At 47.8% G+C, this 18198-nt stretch overlaps 1 protein-coding gene and 2 pseudogenes across 1 annotated transcript in view; 1 reads left to right on the top strand and 2 right to left on the bottom strand.

The window, feature by feature from the left end:
• Positions 1-18198, top strand: part of LOC147119209 (uncharacterized) — a 139291-nt pseudogene that overhangs the window by 80856 nt on the left and 40237 nt on the right.
• Positions 1-18198, bottom strand: part of LOC147119210 (uncharacterized) — a 96216-nt gene that overhangs the window by 50175 nt on the left and 27843 nt on the right. The window lies entirely within an intron of this gene.
• The window catches only part of LOC147119212 (uncharacterized), a 42616-nt pseudogene that overhangs the window by 16286 nt on the left and 8132 nt on the right, over positions 1-18198 (bottom strand).

Consider the following 18198-nt stretch of genomic DNA (forward strand, 5'->3'; position numbering starts at 1 on the left):
ATCCTTTTCTACTGGCTTCTCTGGGGTTACTAGGTTTCGTAGTAAGCCATACGTTTTTGCACCCATTGAATTCAACAATACCAGCGCTTTCTTGTCATCTGGCACTTCATTCGCCTTGCAGTATACTTCTATGCGTTCTATATATGTCGCCCAATCTTCAACTTCATTGTCGAACGCTGTGATACTGCCACTCTTTGGCATTTTTGGGTGTGGTTAGACTGGCTTAAAATGGCGTCTCCCACGCTTTCTTTTCTTCCCCGCTGCGGCTTAAAATGGCGTCTCCCGCGCTTTCCTTTCTTCCCCGCTGCGGCTTAAAATGGCGTCTCCCGCGCTGCTGCCAACGCCGCTCTCGGCGGTCCTCGTGGCAAATGGCGACACCCTGTGGGTTTCATGCACTGCTCCTGCACTGCTGCCAATGCCGCTCTCTGCGGTCCTCGTGGCAATGGCAGCGCCTCGCGTTTTCCTGCGTGCCTCTCTCCCCCGTTGACGCTGCTCGGCCCTTGACCACCGGCTGCGCTCTGCTCTCTCTCGTCTCTCTCCCCCGTTGACGCCGCTCGGTCCTGAACACCGGCTGCCCCCTGTGCGCTCTGCCCTCTCTCTCTCCCCTGTCAATGCTGCTCGGCCTTTTTCTGTGCCGCTCGGTCGGGCTCTAGCCCGCCGCTGTCCGGGAAGGGTCTGCGCAGCACCTGTTGCCAGCCCGTTTCACTGGACCACTGTGACTGGAAAGCCAAGCCTGGCTCTCGACAGCCTCCCCTGCGATGCTCAAATCTCCACTGGATGACTGGGCGGTTGCCCGTGGTCGACGCCCGTGCTTCTGGACTCGACCTCCTTCCACTGTTCTCCAAGAGCGAATCCCTGGGAGGTGATGCAGAGTTGCAGGTAGGTTCGAATCTGCGTCGTCGCCAATGTTATATCCGTGTATCTTAATGTTGTGTCCTTCAATAATCAGACAACAGACTGCAGGGAACGATTCAACAGGTGTTTACTGAATGAGGGTTACTCTAGAACTAATTGTACAGATCACTACTCAGGGTTTATATACAGGTTTGGTCACTGCCGGTACTACAGTATACAGGAGCTGTAAAAAGTAGTTCTCTCCCTTAAGGTATATATACATTACATACATTACAAAACTGACTACTTTACACTACTGAAATATTTTTAAATTCTTCCTCCTTGCGGAAAGTGCTTGGTTTGTACCAAAATATCTTTGTGTTGAAGGTCAGACATTTCTCATTTGATATTTTCCTGGTCAATCTTTGTCTCCATCCCACAATCACTGAAATTTGCCTACAGCTTTGCTCCTCTATCTGCTCCTCGTAATTTGGGGGTCTATAGTAAAGACCCAGCAATGTAACAGCTCCTTTTCTGTTCCTTAACGCTAACCAAAGAGATTCAGTCTTTGATTCTCTGGTATATCTTCCCTCTGTAGAAGTGTAATATTATTCTTGATCAATACTGCTAACACCCCTGCCCCCTCCGTCTTTGCCCTTCCCCATCTCTCCTGAATACAATGGGCCAGTAATTCCGGTCCCAAAGCGTGAGTGCGGACGGTGTACTCACGCGTGGGCCCGTTGGAAGTGCCGGATTCCAGCATGCACAGCGCATGCGCGGAAAACCGGCATTTCCTCTCCATCGAACTAAGGGGTTAAGAGGTCCAACGCGTGCGTGCAGGACTCTGCGCGCACGCTTTGAACTTCCTTCGTTTAGACAGGTTTGCGCGTGTGCAAGGGCCTGAACTTTTTGGAAATGAAAAAAGGAGGCGTAAGGAGTGGATTCTTGAAGGTAAGTGGTCTATTATTTAAAATTATTACATTTTTTCCACAGCTTCATTGTTTTTAAGGACTTTACAGTAAGGTAAGTTTATTTTTAGACCCGAATTCGTAAAAAAAAAAAAAATTCGAAAATTTTATTAATTGTTTTAAAGTTTTTTAAAAGTTATTTATAGTTTATTTAATTATTGGGATGTTTTTTAAAATTTTAATTAAAGTTAAACTAGGCTTTTGGGCGCCCGTACTTTTCATGAGTTTGACATTCTTTACTATCAAACTCATGAATGAGTTTCCCCTCCCCTGATTGGCTGCAGAGTGCTCACCTGATCCCAGCCGGCACATCGCACTAACTATGCCGCTGGATCAGGTAAGCACATCGTGCCGACATCGGAACCGGGCCAGGGACAGGAAATGCAAGCAGGCCCGGGCTTCAGATGTCAGCGCGCAGGGTGAGTGCAGATCGGGGGCTTGCACGCGCGGCAAGCACCCGATCCTAATTTCTGGCCCATTGTAGCCAGGAATGTTTAGTCGCCATTCCTGCCCATGTTTAAGTCAGGTCTGTGTTACAGCCACTTATACCATAAACCCATGTGGTAACGAGCGCCGGCAATTAGTCAAACTTATTTGTAGCATTCCTCGTATTAACACACACACATTCCAAACCAATGCTCGTGGGCTTTGCTTTGTCCCTCCATGTAATTTCTGCTCCTTCTACACAATTGTTTGTCTGTTGCTCTTTGTCCCTCCTAGTTTTCTGTGTATCTTATCTGTCCTCTCTGCTGTTGTGTGTGTGCTTTTTTGCTAGCTTACTTTGTTGTTCTGCTTTTTTTTGTCATTCTGTCTTGCCCCCTTTGCCTTTGCGTAACAGCAGGAGAAGGTGCAGCAAAAAAATGGGCAAAGGAAAGCGAGAGAGGGAGAGAGAGAGAGTGTGTGTGTGGAGGCGCGAGCAGCAAAATGCTTGGTGGTTGATGAACTGCAGTGTGAATGTGTGGAGCTGTGAGCAATGTGTACCCAGACGTACACAATACGACCGCCCCCAACAACCCCTATGCCAATCAAACCTACAATTTCCTCACCGACTGCCTTTTGACCCCTGGCCTGCCCAACGCAAACACCGGGCCCTACCAGTGGATCGGTTATAACCCTCACTGAAAATATATTGCATGATAATGTGCAACGTGAGCTTGTACCGGTAGTGCTAGATTTAACAGATACGGCCTTACCTACGTGGTGTTCTAAGAAAACTCAACAATTATATTAACACCTCCTAACTCAAGTATTAAAACAAGGCGCGACATGGAATGGTGGTGGGCATAGTAAAATAAATAAACAGATATGGAGACGTTAAAGGTCCGTGATAAATGACGCAGCAACTGCCTTTAATATGGGTACCTCAGTTATTAATACTATTGATTTGGCGACACTAGATCAGAAGGTTAGTGACCTAGGGTCTCGCATTAAAGATGTGTTACAAAAGACAAATGAGAATACGGATAAGGAATTATCTGAAGATCAAACGTTGACCATATCTTTGCAAAAGATAGTTACGGTGCTAGAAACACACGCCCAAACCATTAATAAATTAATAAAAGAGTACAATGCATCTCAGCAGGCAGCTGCTAATGACATATGTAGCACATATGGTAACTGGATTGTGGAACAAACCTGAGAAAACCTGGCCCAGATACAGGCAGGGGAAGTACCCTTATGGATAACGAATCAACAATTAAGGGCGAACCTGACCGGTGGGCACAAGGGGGACGGTACCTCTAAACGGATGTTGGCAGGCAGGAGCTTGACAGATTGCCAGTTGAGAGCAATGGTTCGGGTGCACCCCACACAAGCCGAGTGTAAACCTGACGGAGGAGGGCTCCTAGGGTTGGTATTGGTAATACGGGTGATGGCACCCGAGGCGCAAGGACGAGAGGTGTACCGAATACAGAATATTGGGGTAGTGAAGGACGGAATGCACATATCCCATCACAATATGTTACCATATGCTGTAAAGATTAAAGGGAATTTGGCTGGAATGAAATTGGAGGGATGTGTTACTAGGCATGCTATCACTGTATGTCCACATAGTATTGGACACAGCCCAGAGGCACAGTGTGGGTTTAACAATACTGGTACCAATCAGGATATTAATTGTACCATGGAGGCCCTAGAGGCGGATTTAAAATCCACTCAAGTGGCATATGCTGGAAAGGGTGAATATTGTGTTACAACTAATTTAAAAATGTTTAAATATGCCAATCTAACTTGTGATATTCCAAGTCCAGAGTTCTGCTTCATTCCTGAAATCCCGGTACGGATTGGACATGAGGAATTGGTGGAGATACACCAGTATAACCTCACCACCTTACAAGTTTCTGAAGATATCAAGAAAGACTTAAAGGACTATCAGAACACATTTGGGTATCCGATACCCCTGTTGCCTGAACACTTGAAAGATTTGCAAATGGAGATACGCCTCTCCCAGAAGGTTTAGAAACATAGAAGATAGGAGCAGGAGTAGGCCATTCGGCCCTTCGAGCCTGCTCCGCCATTCAATGAGATCATGGCTGATCATCCAAACCCTAGCACCCGGTCCCTACACCAACAGCCATCCCACCCAAGCCCTATCCCCGTAACCCCGTAACCCCACGTATTTAATCCCCCCTAACACTAAGGGTCAATTTTAATCATGGCCAATCAACCTAACCCGCACATCTTTGGACTGTGGGAGGAAACCGGAGCACCCGGAGAAAACCCACGCAAACACAGGGAGAATGTGCAAACTCCACACAGACAGTCACCCGAGGCCGGATTTGAACCCGGGTCCCTGGCGCTGTGAGGCAACAGTGCTAACCACTATGCCACCGTTTATTATAACCTACAACAGAACAATAAGAACATTAAGCATGACAGTGACCAAATTAAAGTCACCACTTGGTGGGATGACCTCTGGAGTTGGGGACTAAATATATAGATCCATCCTTGGGTTAGATTAATCTCACATGTATTAGTAGTAGTGCAATTTGTTGTAATGTGCTTCCTAATTTTCATGGCCTGTAATAAATGTTGTGGGCAGAGGATGAAAAGATTGGCCAAGGCAGTAAAACAGAGGCTGGGTGAGAATGTCCCCAGTGTCTCTTTGACCTCAACAAAGGACACGTCTGAGTGGTACCGGGATGAGTATCTACCGGGGTAAGGTGCATATAAAAGGGGAGACAATCATAGTTGGATAGGACTATCAGATGTTCTGCCTCTCTTCCACCCGGACTGGTGGCCACCACGAAGGGAACCTGGTTAGATGAGGTACAGCATCCTGCATATGTAAGTATCCAGGGGATGCCTGGGTGCTTGCAAGAGGGCAACACTAAGCGGGGCATGCCGATGAGCAACCATGGGTGACGGATAAGGGTTGGCTACCTTGGGCTTAGCCAAGGGCCAAAAGGGGGGATTGTTAGGATAAAATTTGGTTTGGAGATATAAAGGGGTGGGCCTCAATATTTAACCGGTATAATATGTCTGAAAGGTACCATTCAGTCTCGTTAGGCTGGAAAACAAACGCAAAGCACTGTGGGATACTTGGCTGTGTTAACCCTTTTAGACTAAATGAGTTTAGCTGACCAAGGGCATAATTACAATCTACTTATAATTACAATCTACTTATAATTACAATCTACCTATAATTACAATCTACTTATAATTACAATCTACCTATAATTACAATCTACCTATAATTACAATCTACTTATAATTACAATCTACTCATAATTACAATCTACCTATAATTACAATCTACCTATAATTACAATCTACTTATAATTACAATCTACTTATAATTACAATCTACCTATAATTACAAACTACTTATAATTACAATCTACCTATAAATACAATCTACTTATAATTAAAGTCTACTTATAATTACACTGAGTAAATGCTAAGAGGGGGGCCTGCTCCTGGAAGAGATAAAAGTACAAAGGCACATTGACGAAGTCTCTGCAGATAAGGCCTTGAAGGCTGGTCACCTGGATACATAATTCAATGGGGCTTTGTATCCACCCAACCATATCTCTGCTGAAGATACCTCCCTAAATGATGTATCCAGAGGTTCCTAGAGTTCAAAGGGCAGGCCTAATAGTTGAATAATTAACCATGTAAACCAATGAAATATCAATATTCTCATGTACACACCCTCATTAGTAATAAGTGGGCGTTGTCTAATAAAATGTATAACTATGCTGTATTTTCACATTTTCTTTTGAGAACGATGTCTCCAACTAAGGGTAGCTGAGATAGTTCTCCCGTGTGCACACGTAATAAAACTATTGGTCTGGGTAACGCCTGAGTCTGTTAGTTCTGTTTTACCTTCCAGATTTTTCCTCGCTTACACACCCTATCCCCATATCCCTTGCTTTCCCTAGAGTCCAAAAATCTATCGATCTTAGCCTTGAATATACTCAAAGACTCAGCATTCACAGCCCTCTGGGGCAGAGAATTCCAAAGATTCACAACCCTCTGAGTGAAGAAATTCCTCCTCATCTCGGTCCTAAATGGCCGACCCCTTATCCTGAGACTATGCCCCCTAGTTCTAGACTCCCCAGCCAGGGGAAACAACCTCTCAGTATCTACCCTGTCAATCCCCCTCAGAATCTTGCATGTTTCAATGTGATCGCCTCTCATTCTTCTAAACTCCAGAGAGTATCGGCCCATTCTACACAATCTCTCATCATAGGACAGCCCTCTCATCCCAGGAATCAATCTAGTGAACCTTCGTTGCACTGCCTGCAAGGCAAGTATATCCTTCCTTAGATAAGGAGACCAAAACTGTGCACAGTACTCCAGGTGTGGTCTCACCAAGGCCCTGTACAATTGTAGCAAGACTTCCTTACTCTTATACTCCAACCCCCTTGAAATAAAGACCAACATGCCATTTGCCTTTCTAATTGCTTGCTGTATCTGCATGCTAACTCTTGTTGGTAGGTGAACCCGCACCTCCCGTCTTATAATTCCAGAATCCGACTTGAACCCCTTCCGGGTGGAGTAAAATGGTCAAGGCTCACAAACTCAGTACAACTCAGTCTGTCTTTAACTATTTATTGTACTACCAATAACATACAAACATCAATGCACTATTCCCTTATAACTCCAAACAATACCAACATACACCGTTCCCTTTAACTATTTAATTTCAAACACCACTCACCCCGGCGATCAAGTGGAGGAGTCTGTTTCCATCTGTACGGGTGATTAAACCCTCCACAGTTTTCCTCGCAAGTTGACCTTTTCCCTTTCTAAACACACCCTTTTATAATACAAAAGATCAAAGCCCGTGACAATAGATTGAAGCAAACCCTTCCCCTTTTGATTGTACCATCTTAATCTTGTTTTTCTGCCATTCTGTTCGATTTCAAACCATATTTCTTCTTCTTCTTCTTAGGCAGTCCCTCGGAACCGAGGATGACTTGCTTCCACATTAAAAATGAGTTCGCAGGTGACTGATGAGTCCAATGCGAGACCTACAGTCTCTGTCACAGGTGGGGCAGATGGTGGTTGAAGGGGCGGGTGGGTGGGGTGCTTGGGTTGACGTGCACTCCTTGCACTGCCTGCGCTTACAATACAAAAAGAAATGTCTTCATCCTGTTGGATGTTCGACCATTATCACACAAAGCACTTCCTTGCTTATCATCAGTTTGAAAGGTTCTTTTTCTTCTTAGGCAGTCCCTTGGAACCGAGGATGACTTGCTTCCACACTAAAGGTTAGTGAATGGGTTTCAATCCAGCGACAATCCTGAAATTAACATTTCCAAAAGATGTTCCAGACTCGGTGGAGCCAATTGTAAGTCTGGTTAACAGCTGGAGCGAGGAGTTTCGCTGGACAGGACAGTCAGTTGAATTTACACAAACACAGGCCATTGTGTGGTTCGATTGTTCCAGCCACTTCCTTGATTAGCATATTCATGAAGTAAAAGGAGTCGTGTCTGTGGTTCTTATGCTGTTTAATCCAGAGCGTGTATTACACATTCCCTTTAAAAGTCTCGCTGGTTCCTCAGGTGATGCTGGGATACGAAGTTTGGTCAGGTTCTTATGATTGGTCAATTTCACAAAACTGCCTTTACAGACCAGCCGTTTGACTTTAATGTTGGTATCATTTGAGTTGAATGCATTCTTGCTGCAGGAACTGGCTACATTCTCTGAGTTTCTTATACGAGGACACCTAAATCTCTCTAAACACCAACATTTAATACAATAGCAAAATACTGCGGATGCTGGGAATCTGAAATAACAACAGAAAACGCTGGAAAAACTCAGCAGGCCAGGCAGCATCTGTGGAGAGAGAAACAGAGTTAACGTTTCAGGTCCAACATTTAATAGTTTCTCACCTTAATATTATTCTGTTTTTCTATTCTTCCTACCAAAGTGAATAACCTCACATTTCCCCACATTATACTCCATCTGCCACCTTACTGCCCACTCACTAGTCTATCTATATCCCTTTGCAGACTCTGTGTTCTCCTCACAGCTCACTGTCCCACCTAGCTTTGTATCGTCAGCAAACTTGGATACATTACACTCAGTCCCTACATCTAGGTCATTAATATAGATTGTAAATAGCTGAGGCCCCAACACTGATCCTTGCAGCACCCCACTAGTTACAGCCTGCCAACTGGAAAATGACCCATTTCTCCCTACTCTCAGTTTTCTGTCCGTTAACCATTCCTCTCTCCATGATAATACATTACCTCCAACCCCATGCGTAACAACCTTTTATGTGGTACCTTACCGAATGCCTTTTGGAAATCCAACTACATCCACTGGTTCCCCTTTATCTACCCTGCTACTTACATCCTCAAAAATCTTTAATAAATTTGTCAAACACAATTTCCCTTTTATAAAACCATGTTGACTCTGCCTAATCATATTATCATTTTCTAAGTGCCCTGTTCCACTTCCTTAACAATGGATTCCAGCATTTTCCTGAGGACTGATGTCAGGCTAACTGGCCTGTAGATCCCTGTTTTCTCTCTCCCTCCTTTCTTGAATAGCGGGGTTACATTTGCTACCTTCCATTCCACGAGGACCTTTCCAGAATCTAGGGAATTTTGGAAGATCACGACCAATGCATCCACTATCTCCGCAACCACCTCTTTTAGAACCCTAGGATGTAGGCCGTCAGGTCCAGGGGATTTGTCGGCTTTTAGTCCCGTTAGTTTCTCAAGTACTTTTTCTCGACTGATATGAATTACTTTAAGTTCCTCACTCTCATTAGCCCCTTGGTTCCCCACTATTTCTGGAATCTCAACCTTCTCCAGTGTAGCTCACGCGGCTCCAGCTCGCGCAGCCTTAGCCCGGGCTGTCCGCAGTGCGGCCGCAACATGCCCGTAGACTTGTACGAGTGGTTGGGACCTCTCGCCCTGACCGAGGTGGACGAGAAGCCTGCGCAGCCCCTCCGTGTCAAGTATGACAACGTGGACATAGATGTGCTGGGTAAAGTGCTGAGCCCGGCCCAGGTACTGACTGCAGCTGAGAGCTGAACACACAGGAACCGCTCCAGTGCCTGGAGCCAGCAACAAGAGGCAACAAAAGCAAGGAAGGCACAGAGTACAAAAGCAAGGAAGTTATGATGACCCTTCATAAAACACAGGTTCAGCCTCAACTGGAGTATTGTGTCCAATTCTGGGCCCCGCACTTTAGGAAGGATGTGAAGGCCTTAGAGATGGTGCAGAAAATATTTACAATAATGGTGCCAGGGATGAGGGCCTACAGTTACGTGGATAGACTGGAGAAGCTGGGGTTGTTCTCCCTAGAGCAGAGAAGGTTGAGAGGAGATTTGATAGAAGTGTTCAAAATCATGAGGGTTCTGGACAGAGTAGATAGAGAGAAACTGTTCCCATTGGCGGAAGGGTCGAGAATCAGAGGACACAGATTTAAGGTGATTGGCGGAAGAACCAAAGGCGACATGAGGGAAAACTTTTTATGCAGCGAGAGTTTAGGATCTGGAATGCACTGCCTGAAAGGGTGGTGGAGGCAGATTCAATCACGGCTTTCAAAAGGGAATTGGATAAGTACCTGAAGTAAAGAAATTTGCAGGGTTATGGGGAAAGGGCGGGGAGTGGGACTCGCTGAAGTGGTCTTGCAGAGAGCCGGCACGGGCTCGACGAGTCGAATGGCCTCCTTCTGTGCTGTAACCATTCTCTGATTCTAAGCTTATATTGTGGTTAATAACAGACAAAAGCTGTTTTTCCCCTGATCTGATTACAGATTCCAACCAGTCGATTCAGTGAATGGAATGTCTAATCAGTGTTGCCATGGCGACCTGTCTGCAGTGAAACACCTGTTTGAGTTTCTAACTCACTAAACTTCTCTTTCCCACAATACACATTATATCAGACATTTGATGTCAATGTATTTCAGCCATGTTATGTTAATATCTCTAAAATCTACAGCGAGATCAGATCCACAAATCTTTAAAAGTTGGAGGACAAGTTTATAAAGTGGTTTAAAATTGTTACCCGAGGTTTTTTATAAATGGGGCGTAGAAAACAAACTCATCGGTTCGGCTGCAGTTAGAATAAGTTTTGGGTATCTTACACTAGGAAGGATGTCGGGGCCACAGAGAGGCTGCAGAATAAATTCACTGAGGTTATACCACGAATGAGAGGCTTTAGTTATCAGAGAATCATAGAATGATACAGCGCAAAAGGCGGCCATTCGGCCCATCATGCTTGTGCCAGCTCTTTGGGAGAGCTATCCAATTAGTCCCGCTCCCTTGCTCTTTCCCAATATCCCGGTAAATGTTTTCCCTTCAAATATTTATCCAATTCCCTTTTGAAAGTTACTCTTGAATCTGCTTCCACCACCCTTTCAGGCAGTGCATTTCAGATCATAATAACTCGCTGGGTAAAGAAATGTTTCCTCATGATGACCTGGCTGCAGTGAAGCGCTTGTTTGAGTTTCTAACTGAGGCGAACTTCTCTTTCCCAGGAGGAGAGACGAGAGAAACTGGGGCACGTCTCATTAGAACAAAGCAGGGTGAGAGGAGATGTGAGCGAGGTGTTTAAACTTGATCAATGACACCGACCAAAATATCAGAGACACTCCCTGTCCTTCAGGACCTGTGTCCAGGGGAGAAGCTAATGGGTTTATCAGATCATCTTTAGGTTAAATGTTGTGCTCGTGGAGCTGAGCCCCTGGTGTCAGCATCAAACACTCTCAAGTCGGGTACAGCACGGGTTAGATACAGAGTAAACCCATCAGCTGCTCCCCGACACAGATACCGAGGGACAGGGCGTGTCCGGGACAATGACATTTCTCACTCAATAAGGTATAAATTGATCCTGTACCTCTCCCCATTAATCCTGGGCTCCACACGGAGCGAATCCTGCTCCTGTTTCCCTTCCTGTAACAGCACTGAGCTAAACCCAGCCCATAATGAGCAGGGCTCAGGGAGGTTGGTTGCTAGGCACTGCAGTGATGTCATAAAGCAGGGCCATTCAGCCCAGCTGGTCGTCTCCTTGTCCCTTTAAAGGTGGAGAGCCGGGACACCCTGTCTCCAAACACATCCCACCTGTTCATACTGAGAATCCCCGGGGAAGGCCCAAGGCCCAGAGTGTGGAACACAACCAAGGGGGAAAGAGGAGGAGAGAAGGGGAGGTAAATCAAGGAGTCGGGACTGAGGGACACCAAGCTTCAGTTTTAGAGCCTGTAGACTTCAGGAGGGGAAGAGTGAGTTCAGCAGTTTTAGGATCCAGGGAGAGAACAAGGAGCAGATGGGGAGACTGGTGTGGATTCCAGCACAGTGAGGATGTCGGGGGAGGGAGATTGTGTCGGGCCGTGTATTAGGGGTGTAGGAGGGACAAGAGAGGAAAGGTCAGAGTGTGGCGGAACCACCAGAGGATTACGGACAATTGTATATAATTCCTTTTACAGCAATGTAGTACAGCTGGGGGCTGCACCTTTAATGTATCTTTTAACTGTACTGTGGCTTCTTTCCTGTACTCCGCGTGATGACATCATGCCGCCCGTCACGTGATCTCTCAACGGCAGGAAGAACGTGATGATGTAATGACGTCAGAGCTCGGAACCTTCTAGCAGTTCCAGAGAGGCTTTCAAGCAGACCAGACCTATTTGCATTGTATCCTACAGTTTACTGTACAGCTTCGTTTGTTCATTAAATTTTTATTGTTTTTGATTCTCTGAGTCGATCTCAATTCTTCAGCTAGGAACCCCAGTTCCTACGTTGGTGACCCCAATTTCTTCCAACAATTTTCGTTGAAGTTACATCATAGACACAAACGCCGTCACCCTCAAACTGCCGCAATTTTGGGAGCAACAACCGGCCGTGTGGTTTTTCCAGGCAGAAGCCCAATTTGCAATCCGGGGAGTAGCAGCGGATTCGACCCGTTATTATTACGTGGTCTCCGCCCTCGATAGCGCCACGGCCTCGCGGGTCGTCAGCCTCGAGAGTACACCGAACGATGGCAAGTACGAAGCTTTAAAAGCATGTTTACTGCAGATTTTCGGTCTGTCCAAGTCGGAGCGCGCTCGCAGACTTATCTCCATGCCCGGCCTCGGGGACTCAAAACCCTCAGAGCTCATGAGCCAAATGCTCACGCTTTTGGGCTCGGAATCGCAATGTTTTCTGTTCCGCGAACTGTTTCTCTGTCAGCTGCCAGAGCCAGTACAGACGGCCTTGGCCAATTCCGCGATCACGGATTGTGCCGAACTCGCTGCAGAAGCGGATAAAATATTCACCATCTCACAACAATCTTGTGCAGCCACAAGGCGCCAAAACTGTGCTGAACTCGCTGCAGAGGCGGATAAAATATGCTCAGGCGCACAGCAGTGTTGTGCAGCCACGAGGCACCCATCCCCCACAAGAGCGAAGCTGACTCCTCCTCCTGCAGGCTGGTGTGCATACCACGCTCGTTTTGGCGCGAAAGCCAGAAATTGCCGTTTCCGCCCTGCAGTTTCTCACCAAAAAAAAACCTACCTCAAACCAACGGTTTCTGAGAAGATCAATAAGGCCGAAGGGACACGCCGGAGTTGCGATGGCCATCAGGTCCGCAGGGGAACTCCTATACATTACAGACTCCCTGTCAGGGCGACATTTTCTCTGTGATACTGGCTCCCAGTGCAGTATCCTACCAGTGTCGAAGCTCGATCTTCAATCCGGCGGTCAAGGTCCCTCCCTCGAGGCAGCAAATGGTGCGGCCATCCGCACTTTCGGAAAGCGCAGGGTCCAGTTGAGATTTGGCGGCCAACGTTTTGTTTGGAAGTTCATCACGGCGAAAGTCTCACAGGCCATCCTGGGGGCAGATTTCTTTTGCGCAAACGGTTTTCTTGTCGACGTCCGACACTGCCGGCTAATCAGTGCCTCCACTTTTCACTCGGTCCCCTGCCACCGAAGCACCGCGATGTCTTGGTCAATTGCCTCTGCAGTCCCTTCTCCAAATGAGTTTTCTCATCTTCTCAGTGAGTTCCCTGAGCTCACCATACCCACATTTTCTTCTTCAGTCACGAGGCATGGTGTTGCACACCACATTACCACGACAGGATCCCCCGTTTATGCGAGAGCTCGACGGCTGGAACCCGGTAAACTCGCGGCCCCCCAAGGCAGAGTTCCATAACATGGAACGCCTCGGAATTATTCGACGTTCGAATAGTCCTTGGTCCTCGCCATTACACATTGTTCCTAAGCCGGGCGGCGGTTGGCGACCATGCGGCGACTACAGATGCCTGAATGAAGCTACCACACTGGATCGGTACCTTATTCCTCATATACAGGATTTTTCGGCCCGTCTGGCAGGGAATTCCATCTTTTCCAAAGTAGACCTCGTCCGAGGTTATCATCAGGACGTCCCCAAAACTGCCGTCATCACACCTTTTGGGCTCTTTGAGTTCCTTCGCATGCCGTTTGGGCTGAAGAATGCAGCACAAGCCTTCCAACGCCGCATGGATTCCGTGTTGCGCGATCTGCCGCTCATCTTCGTCTACCTAGATGACATCCTTATCGCCAGTAACAGCATGAAAGAACACATTACGCACTTGCGTACCCTTTTTTCGTGTCTCAGCCAACACGGCCTTATTATCAACCCGGCCAAGTGCCAGTTTGGGTTGCACAGCATTGATTTTCTGGGACACAGAATCACCTCAGAAGGCGCCGTCCCGCTGGCCATGAAGGTGGAAGCAGTCACCTCGTTCCCTCTCCCTCAGACCGTCAGGGCCCTCCAGGAATTTCTGGGAATGGTCAACTTTTATCATTGGTTCATCCCCAAGGCGGCCCTGTTGATGCAACCATTGTACGAGGCCCTAAGAGGTAAATTGGGCAAAGACCCGATCGATTGGACACCCCAGATGGACCAGGCTTTCCGCGACACTAAGAACACTTTGGCTGCTGCGACCATGTTGGCACATCCCTTTCTGGGCGCAACCATTGCCCTTACCACAGACGCATCTGATTATGCCATCGGGGCAGTACAAGAGCAGTGGGTCGATGGCACATGGCAACCACTGGCTTTCTTCAGCCGCCAATTGCGAAAAAACGAACGCAAGTATAGTACTTTTGATAGGGAGTTGTTGGCATTGTTTCTGGCCATCCGCCATTTTCGCTTCCTACTGGAAGGACACCCATTCACGGCTTTTGTAGACCACAAGCCACTTACGTTTGCGATGGCCAAGACGGCGGAACCATGGTCGGCATGGCAACAACGTCATCTTACGTACATATCAGAATTTACAACCGACATACAATCAACAACATGTCTCTGGCAAAGACAACCTGGTGGCGGATTGTCTCTCCCGCGCCCAGCTCCACGCAGTACACCTGGGAGTCGACTATGTTGGTTTGGCAAAAGAACAGAAGGCAGACCCTGAAGTGCAGGCATACCGGACCGCACCTTCCAGCTTACAAGTGGCTGATGTCAGTTTCCAGGCAGCAGGGACCACACTCCTTTGTGACATCTCGATGGGCGTCCCACGTCCAATCATTCCAGTCGAATGGCGCAGGAGAATTTTTGACACTATCCACGGGTTGTCACACCCTGGCATGAGAGCATCACAACGACTCATGGCAAAGAAATTTATCTGGAAGGGCATGCATCTCGACGTCCGTGACTGGACCAATACCTGCGTGAGTTGCCAGAAGTCTAAAATCCAACGCCATGTTAAGGCCCCAGTTGCCACTTTTCCGGTTCCGGAGCGCCGATTCGACCATGTGCACTTGGACCTGGTTGGTCCTCTCCCTTCTTCTCGGGGGTACACTCACCTCCTCACCGTGGTAGGCCGCACCACCAGGTGGCCAGAGGCAATTCCTTTGGTTGCCACCACAGCGGCAGACGTCTCCAGAGCCTTCATCTTGTCGTGGGTAGCTCGGTTTGGGGAACCGGCTGACATCTCCTCCGACCGGGGGCCTCAATTTACCTCTGAGCTGTGGAACGCTGTAGCCCAAGGTTTAGGCACCAAGCTTCATCGTACCACCGCCTACCATCCACAGGCGAACGGTTTGTGTGAGAGAATCCACAGGTCCTTTAAAGCGGCACTGCGTGCTAGTCTCCGTGGGCCTAGTTGGGTGGACAGGCTCCCTTGGGTGCTGCTAGGTCTTCGCACGGCACCTAAGGATGACCTACAATCTTCTTCGGCAGAGCTGGTTTACGGCCAACCACTCAGAGTGCCGGGTGATTTTCTTCCTCCTCACACGGAACCCTGGTCCCCAGCTCAGCAGCTCGTCAGCCACCAGGAAGCGGCTAAGAATTTCATCCTGGTGCCTACGTCGCATCATGACCTGCAGCGCTCCCATGTCCCGGTGGATCTGAAGAGCGCAGAATACGTGTTCATTCGGCAAGATGCTCGCAAAGACCCGCTCAAACCACCTTACACAGGCCCGTTCCGCATCATCTCGTCAGGTGACAAGTCCTTCATAGTCGACGTCGGCGGCAAGCCTGACCACATCTCCATCAACCGGTTGAAACCGGCGCATCTGGATCTGAGCGAACCAGTCGTCACCGCTCAGCCGCCTCGTCGTGGTCATCCACCGTCGATTGCTGGTCCAGTACAGCCACAGTCATCCGCCGAGTCGCCAGTGCCCGCCTCACCGGGTCGACCACAGCCGGCTCCTTCTTCTCCTCCGCCTGTGGCGTCATCCCACCCACAGCCAACGGCCAGTTCATCTTCTAGCACTCCGTTCCAGTTGCCAGGGTATCGCAGTCCGTCGGACAGACTCGTCAGACCCCCTTCTCGCTTTACCTTTTCCGTTAAAAGCAATTCTGGGGGAGCGCATGTGGCGGAACCACCAGAGGATTACGGACAATTGTATATAATTCCTTTTACAGCAATGTAGTACACCTGGGGGCTGCACCTTTAATGTATCTGTTAACTGTACTGTGGCTTCTTTCCTGTACTCCGCGTGATGACGTCATGCCGCCCGTCACGTCATCTCTCAACGGTGGGAAGAACGTGATGACGTCATGACGTCAGAGCTCGGAACCTTCTAGCAGTTCCAGAGAGGCTTTCAAGCAGACCAGACCTATTTGCATTGTATCCTACAGTTTACTGTACAGCTTCGTTTGTTCATTAAATTTTATTGTTTTTTATTCTCTGAGTCGATCTCAATTCTTCAGCTAGGAACACCAGTTCCTACAAGAGGAGCAATTACTGCAGCTGTGCCCATAAATAGTGAGAGAGAGAGAAGGTGGGGGTTCGAGTGGACCAGGGACAGTCTGTTAAACTCTCTGTTTGCTGTGAACAGTTTTCCTTTGGTTAAAAATGGCCTCCTGTAGCCCAGTGACACAAACAGCCCATTAAACTCCACCAATGGCCTTTGGTCTGGTGAGGTCTCCCTTTGTGAAACATCGGCTGTTGTTAAAGCTTTTCATTCTGACACGTTCACACTGAGAAATGAGCTGCAGAACTGCCGACACCGTCAGCTTTAAGGAGACGTTTCCCTTTGAAGATCGGATTGTCCATTGAGTCTGATTAAACTGATGTTAAAGTAACAAGGCTGCTTTGCCCCGTGACAATAACAGATCATCAGAATATTTCCCATAGGTTAAAATCCAATATTACAGGGGCTCACTGCCCTGGATGGTTGAAGTGGACCCTGTGATATAATAGAATTTTCTGTCCTGTCAGACTTGGACATCTTGTAGATCCATCTTTTAACAAGTTGTGGGAACTCAGTTCTCAGATGGATTCCACTCAGTTTGTAACAAGTCCTCAATCAGCTCGTCTTATTGTCGAGATATCAAGGACTCGACACACTGCGTGTGTGAGAAACAAAGCTCATTTATTTGACACTGATACAGATCAAACTCCAGCCCAGTTATAGGGGTTACTAACATCAGCTGAAACAAACCCCAACTGTCAGAATGAACATGGTTCAGTCCTGGATGTGATTAACAGCAGCAATAAGAACAGAATCCAACACCTGCAGTCACTTGTGAACTCGCTGGTGTGTCTGCAGGTTGGACAACTGAGTGAATCCCTTCCCACACACGGAGCAGGTGAATGGCCTCTCCCCAGTGTGAACTCGCTGCTGTGTCCGCAGATTCTTTGTGCTTTTAAAGATCTTCTCACACTCAGAACATTTAAAAGGTCTCTTATTAGTGTGAACAAGTTGGTGTGTCCGGAAGTTGGATGACTGAGTGAATCTCATCCCACACACAGAGCAGGTGAATGGCATCTCCTCAGTGTGAACTTGCTGGTGTGTCTGCAGGTGGGAAGAATGAGCAAATCCTTTCCCACACACAGAGCAAGTGAACGGCCTCTCCCCAGTGTGAACTCGCTTGTGTGTCCGCATGTTGGATGAACGAGTAAATTCTTTCCCACATACGGAGCAGGTAAATGACCTCTCCCTGGTGTGAAGTCCCTGGTGTGAAGTCGCTGGTGTTTCAGTAGGTTGGATGAGTGGGCAAATGTCTTTGCACAGTGAGAGCACCTGAACAGTCTCTCATCACTGTGAAATCACTGGTGTGTCAGCCGGTGGTTGGACTGAGAAAATCCCTTCCCACACAATGAGCAGGTGAATGGCCTCTCCCCAGTGTGAATTTGCTGGTGTTTCAGCACGTTTAATGATTCTTTGACAGTCTTCAGGCACTGAGAACAACTGAACGGTCTCTCCCCAGTGTGACTGCATTGATGAGTTTCCAGCTCAGACGGGTAATTAAATCCCTTCCCACAGTCCCCACATTTCCAGGGTTTCTCTGTGGTGCGGGTATCCTTGTGTCTCTCCAGGTTGGACTATCAGTTGAAGCCTCGTCCACACACAGAACACGTGTATGGTTTCTCCCCGCTGTGAATGGTGCAATGTTTTTTCAGGCTGTGTAACTGGTTAAAGCTCTTTCCACAGTCAGTGCACTGGAACACTCTCACTCAGGTGTGTGTGTCTCGGTGCTTTTCCAGTCACACTGATGTTTGACATCTTTTCCCACAGACAGAACAG

The sequence above is a fragment of the Somniosus microcephalus genome, chromosome 4 (genome assembly GCF_052327205.1).
Source record: "Somniosus microcephalus isolate GS21.2 chromosome 4, FLI_Smic_1.0, whole genome shotgun sequence".
NCBI classification, from domain to species: Eukaryota; Metazoa; Chordata; class Chondrichthyes; order Squaliformes; family Somniosidae; genus Somniosus; species Somniosus microcephalus.